Consider the following 6692-nt stretch of genomic DNA (forward strand, 5'->3'; position numbering starts at 1 on the left):
AGTAAAATGTGTTGCAATCTCAACAACACGAGGAAAAATTAGAAGCATTCTCAGTTTTGCAATTAAATTTGCTGCAGGTTAACTTCTCTTGCCATGAGGGCGCGCTGGCAGTGGCATAACGTGAACATGGCGGCCTGCAAGAAAACAGCTGATTCCATGGCTAGTTACTGTTTTTTCGCGTGTCGTCTAAAATCAAGGTACTTTGCGGATGTCTTAAGTGCGCAGAAAAATCTGATTGAAGGCAGTGAATGCTACGGGCCTGCCGAGATCAACTTACAATCAGCGCTCGGCTCGAAAATCGACGAAGACAACTTTAGTCTGTGTTCTCGGTCGGCGCCTATCGATCACCGAGTGACGTGTGGTTCTGTTTATTTTCTTTAGAAAATACCAGAAAACCATGAATCATCACATAGAAGCAACTGCCGACAGACAGGTGCAGCTGCTGATAGCTTGCAATCTCGGTGCGGGAAATGAGAGCCGACACGGCCTGCCTCTGTGGCAGCACTCTTCTGCCTCGTACCCATGTGTTGCCGCCCACATCGGGCTAAGCACTTGATGTTCCGTTTGTATTTTTGTAGCTCCGTTCGGTTTATGTTCAGTTGTTGCCGTAGTTTCTTTTTTTTTCCTGTGCAAGATGCAGAAATTGTGATGTTTATGCTCCACTTTGTTTAGAGAGAAAGGAAGCACTTGACTTGATAACTTTGCTATTGTCACCGAGGAGAGAACGAGCTTGTTCCAATAACGTTATTTACTGATCATGTAGTAGATCCAGGGTCAACCAGGAAAGAAGTAGTTTGCTTGTATAGAGGCTAATTGCAACTGGGCAGAAAGTTGAACAAGTTTGTTCATGTTTGCTGGTACACAGCGCTTGAATTGCATATGATCCAGGGCAGTGAGGTAGGTAGGACAGGGCAGTGATGTGTAATATTGTATTTTGCTCAGCAGGCGGAGTGATGTTGGTATAACTGGGTTTGGTGAGGGCAGTGTTTGAAGGGCTTTAAATACTTTGCATAGCTTCTAACATGCACTTCCTTTCAGGTCGGAAGACCACTTTTTTTTTAAATTATGGCCCATCATATCTGAGACACCCTGTATACAGGCCACTCCAGTTTGAAAGGGAACAGCCAGTTGAAAATGACTAGGACATTAAATACCTAGGCGAAAAGTAGCTTGAAAGCAGTTGCACTTATCACACATATTATATGATAGCACAAGGAGCTTTTCCGGCCATTCGGCATTGTCACCGTCTCGTGTCATCATAGACAAGACTTCATAGCCCTGTGTTACGCAAACCAAGCTAGGTGTCAGTTATGGGGCAATAACCGAGTGCTCAAAATTTCCCACAATGGAGCTGCCTGTATCTTCTTAGAGCTGTAGAGCATTTCCAGTAACGGTGTTGCATGATTTGTGATTGTAAACTAACCTCTAATCACACACCATCTCCTTGATGATGTGTTTGTGATGTTTACATATCTTTGTCTATCAGTGAAGATGTTCTAGTCATTCAGCAGTCATTGTAGCCACTGCAACTTACAATCTTTATTATGCATTGTTGTACAGCGGTTTCCTTGCAGTAGGTACAGCTTTTAGCACAGAGCGAAACCCCTAGCCACACACCATTACGCTAAAAGCTTAGCTTTGGTATTTACACTACTTATATGTGCCAAAATGTTTTGTAGTCCGGAAAATTCATCATGTACACGGTACTATTTATTGTACAGGTAGCCTCTGTATGAAAGAAAACATGCACTTTGAACTCAATTTTTCAGAGTTTTTTTCTTAACTGCACTCAGAAATGCCATACGGTAATTGTACATCAAGGTAAAGTATGCTTGTATGTACACTGCCTTTTCTGCAATAGAAACACTGTAGTCAAGAGTTTGACGAAACGTCGTCTGGTCAGGTAGAGGCATAATAAAAACATAGGGTCACTGACCAAGTCAAAATTTTAAAGAAACGTATTGACGTTTGTGAACAGGAAGCTTGTGAACAAGGAAGCCGTAGGGCATCCGAAACGTCAATACGTTTCTTTAAAATTTTGACATGGTCAGTGACCCTATGTTTTTATAATAGAAACACTCGTGTCAAATGCTGTGCCTAAAAAAATAAACGCGCTTACTGAATGTATGATGCAATAAAAAACAGCTTTTTGATTCCAACAAGCATCACAAATATTTCATGCCTTATTCCAGCACTACACGTTTGGTTCTTGCATGTTCGTCACACAGGTAATGACCACAGGCACTCCACCAAGCTGGAAGGAGACAGCAGAGAAGGGGCAGGTGGGCTGACATAAGCATTGACAAAAGAGAGTTCAAAATGATGCTTTTCAGAAATTAGGCGAGCTGCTTCAACACCTTCTCCGTCTTCAGGAAGAGACTGTGCAACACGCTGCTGAGGGACTGGAAGATATACTAGCAAACACACTGAAAATGAAGTGGCAGCCGGTGGGGGGCACTTGTTTGTCACTGCTGGCTTCTCGCTGCACACAGGTTGGCCAAGGGCACAACCACATCACACAATTGCTCACACACTTGCACATGTGTGTTGTGCAATGACACAAGGAAATGACAGTGGCAACAGGGGAAGAGTGCCTGATATGACTCTCTATGCCAGCATGGTGAGTCGTCTCTGGACGCTAGATTTTCCATCGCAACTGCCGCTGCACCATCCCTCGGTACGCCTTCCTCTGGAGACGGGTCGTCCTAGAGAGGCCAAAAGTACAGCACCGCATGCTCTTCTCAGGAGGCAGGTGAGGAGGCATCCCCTCTGTACGAGGCAGCCACCATTTAGAGGTGGCCCGTTGTTATCTGGGTCAGAGGCAGTGTCGCCTGCACCCTCTGCTGATATGGGCACATCCAAACAGAGGCTGTGAAGTGCAGCACGTGCGGTGATGATGCGCACTGTCCACTTCCACTGGCACTGGTGCATCCGGTGCCCTTGAAAGCAACGGAAGCAGCTCTTCGGCACACCAATACAGCGCTCAGCCACAAATTGTGTGAAAGCATGCGGCGTGTTGTACAGGCCTTCTGCTGAGTCAGGTCTGTAATGTCATGCAACTGGTGCAGGCAGCCATGGCTCCAGTGGGTAGACATAGTCTCCTGCATAACAAAATGATGCGGCTAAGCATGTCCTTTCTCAGTGATCTCAACAGCATTACAGGACACTCTGCTATACAGTAGAAGACTCACGCCAAGTAGCCCACATCCAGGCTTTGCTGAATATGACATTCAAGAGCATACATACATGCAGGATTTAGATGTATAAGTGAGCACTACTGTAAGGTCAGTCTTTTACAACCATATTCATATAAATGATGCGCTATGATTGCCTACAAAACACAAGCGCTGTCAGGTGCATTTTGCTTTGGTTTCTTCAACAGGAAAGGCTATGCATTTCGACAATGTAATATGTGTCCTGTGTTTCTGCTGCAATTATATTTAACAAAAGGAAAGGGTGGCAATACACTGCATCATACTGTAAAGTGTCTGCATTTGTGTAACTGTCCAGACTGATTCTTGTAGCTTTAGCAGATCCGGCCAAATGCATAGTGCTGGAGCTCAATAGATGTGACTGAGTTCGCCCGACGGGTGACACGGCTATTTTACTGCTTACCCAGAAAAAAAATCACCGTCGTCCAGCAGGCCTTCCTCCGCCTCGGAATGCCGCCAGACAAACGCGTCGCGGAAGGATCCGGGTCAGCGCGAGTCCACGGCCAGGATGCACATGTTCGCGCCACAGATCTGAGAAAAAACAAGCACAGCCCGTACTCACTCTCGCTGCCGAGGCCCGCACTTGTAGCTCATGCACTTGTAGCACTTGAACTCATGCGGTCAAAAACAGTGGCCGAGGTATACTCACTATTACGTCCGCAGCGTAGAACCGCTTGCGGCTCATTCGCAGCACTGCCCCCAGACTCCTTGATAGTGATGAGTGCCCAATCGACACACCCGACGACGCCGGAGATGCTGCCGCGGCGAACGTTTAGGCAAAGGACGTCCTCCTTCGCCGCCGCCTTCTCCTCGGGTCTCCTCGGAAAGCAAACACCCCCCTTCTGTTACCCAACGTTGACATTGGTCTCCGCTGCCCGCCGCAAAGGCTTGTTCACAGTCGGTTGGGCTGCGCCGACGTTTTCTTCATTTCCAACGGCGCCTTGAAACCCACCGGAGGCGAAGAAGCGCAGCGCGCACAGCACCTGCCGCTCCACTGACAGCACACTCACCCGCGCACTTCCCAGTTCAACGGCGAGTTCGTCGCACACCCACTGCGCAGTCTCCTCGAAATAACTCTCCCGCGCGTCAAAGTCGTCTTCATGCACCCTCCGACACCGTTGCTCGCGCGGTCACCCGCGTATACGACGATGTAAACAGCCGCCATTTTCTGTCTCAAACGTGTTGATACTACTTTTTCCAGTCTCAAAAAATCGTCTCAATCTGCCCGCATAATTAGATGGCCAACGTCACCACTTCTGCGCCATTTACGACGTCAGTCTGTGACGAAAAAAATCAAAATGGCCGCCGACCAATAGCAGAGAGGCAAATGATATACTTTTTGAGACAATTTCGATTGAGACTGATCCGTAATCGCGCCCCAGAAGTAATTTCCGCGCAGCCTGCACTGCTGTGGAGAAGGCCGTTGCTGGTGTACTTGACCGCCCGATCAGTATGCTTTCAGTGATGCAATATCAGAAGTAATTTCCGCGCAAGCTGCTCTGCAGTGGAGTAGGCCATTGCTGGTGTATTTGACCGCATGATCAGTACGTTCAGTGATGCAATATCAGAAGTAATTTCCGCGCAGGCTGCTCTGCTGTGGAGAAGGCCATTGCAGGTGTACTTGACCGCATGATCAGTACGTTCATTGATGCAATTTCAGAAGTAATTTCCGCGCAGGCTGCTCTGCGGTGGAGAACGCCATTGCTGGTTTACTTGACCGCATGATCAGTACGTTCAGTGATGCATTATCACAATTTCCGCTCAGGCTGCGCTGCAGTGGAATATGCCATTGCTGGTGTACTGGACCGCATGATCAGTATACGTTCAGTGATGCAATATCAGAAGTAATTTCCGCGTAGGCTGCTCTGCTGTGAAGAAGGCCTTTGCTGATGTACTTGACCGCATGATCAGTACGTTCAGTGATGCAATTTCAGAAGTAATTTCCGCGCAGGCTGCTCTGCGGTGGAGAACGCCGTTGCTGGTTTACTTGACCGCATGATCAGTACGTTCAGTTATGCATTATCACAAGTAATATCCGCGCAGGCTGCTCAGCAGTGGAGAAGGCCATTGCTGGTGTACTTGACCGCATGATCAGTACGTTCAGTGATGCAATATCAGCAGTAATTTCCGCGCAGGCTGCTCTGCTGTGGAGAAGGCCATTGCTGGTGTACTTGACCGCATGATCAGTACGTTCAGTGATGCATTATCACAATTTCCGCTCAGGCTTCTCTCCAGTGGAGAAGGCTGTTGCTGGTGTACTTGGCCGCATGATCAGTACGTTCAGTGATGCAATATCAGAAGTAATTTCCGCGCAGGCTGCTCTGCTATGGAGAAGGCCATTGCTGGTGTACTTGACCACATGAACAGTACGTTCAGTGATGCAATATCAGAAGTATTTCCGCGCAGGCTGCTCTGCAGTGGAATATGCCATTGCTGGTGCACTGGACCGCATGATCGGTACGTTCAGTGATGCAATATCAGAAATTCCCCGCAGGCTGCTGTCCTGTGAAGAAGGCCATTGCTGGTGTACTTGACCGCATGATCAGTATACGTTCAATGATGCAATATCAGAAGTAATTTCCGCGCAGGCTGCTCTGCTGTGAAGAAGGGCTTTGCTGATGTATTGAGCGCATGATCAATACGTTCAGTGATGCAATATCAAAAGTAATTTCCGCGCAGGCTGCTCTGCGGTGGAGAAAGCCATAGCTGGTTTACTTGACCGCATGATCAGTACGTTCAGTTATGCATTATCACAAGTAATATCAGCGCAGGCTGCTCTGCAGTGGAGAAGGCCATTGCTGGTGTACATGACCACATGATCAGTACGTTCAGTGATGCATTATCACAATTTCCGCGCAGGCTGCTCTGCAATGGAAAAGGCTGTTGCTGGTGTATTTGACTGCATGATCGGTACGTTCAGTTATGCATTATCACAAGTAATATCACCGCAGGCTGCTCTGCAGTGGAGAAGGCCATTCCTGGTGTACTTGACCGCATAATCAGTACGTTCAGTGATGCAATATCAGAAATTCCCCGCAGGCTGCTGTCCTGTGGAGAAGGCCATTGCTGGTGTACTTGACCGCATGATCAGTATACGTTCAGTGATGCAATATCAGAAGTAATTTCCGCGCAGGCTGCTCTGCTGTGAAGAAGGCCTTTGCTGATGTATTGACCGCATGATCAATACGTTCAGTGATGCAATATCAGAAGTAATTTCCGCGCAGGCTGCTCTGCGGAGGAGAACGCCATTGCTGGTTTACTTGACCGCATGATCAGTACGTTCAGTTATGCATTATCACAAATAATATCCGCGCAGGCTGCTCTGCAGTGGAGAACGCCATTGCTGGTGTACTTGACCGCATGATGAGTACGTTCAGTGATGCAATATCAGAAGTAATTTCCGCGCAGGCTGCTCTGCTGCGGAGAAGGCCATTGCTGGTGTACTTGACCACATAAACAGTACGTTCAGTGATGCAATAT

At 47.8% G+C, this 6692-nt stretch overlaps 1 long non-coding RNA gene across 1 annotated transcript; it reads right to left on the reverse strand.

The window, feature by feature from the left end:
• Positions 1–2777: 2777 nt before the first annotated feature.
• LOC144122846 (uncharacterized) lies at positions 2778–4467 on the reverse strand. Its single transcript, XR_013312914.1, has 3 exons — positions 3862–4467; positions 3616–3743; positions 2778–3101 (listed from the first exon to the last, which is right to left on the reverse strand). It is a non-coding gene; the product is annotated as an uncharacterized LOC144122846 (long non-coding RNA).
• Between the last annotated feature and the right edge of the window lie 2225 nt (positions 4468–6692).

Source organism: Amblyomma americanum, chromosome 3, assembly GCF_052857255.1.
Source record: "Amblyomma americanum isolate KBUSLIRL-KWMA chromosome 3, ASM5285725v1, whole genome shotgun sequence".
NCBI lineage: Eukaryota > Metazoa > Arthropoda > Arachnida > Ixodida > Ixodidae > Amblyomma > Amblyomma americanum.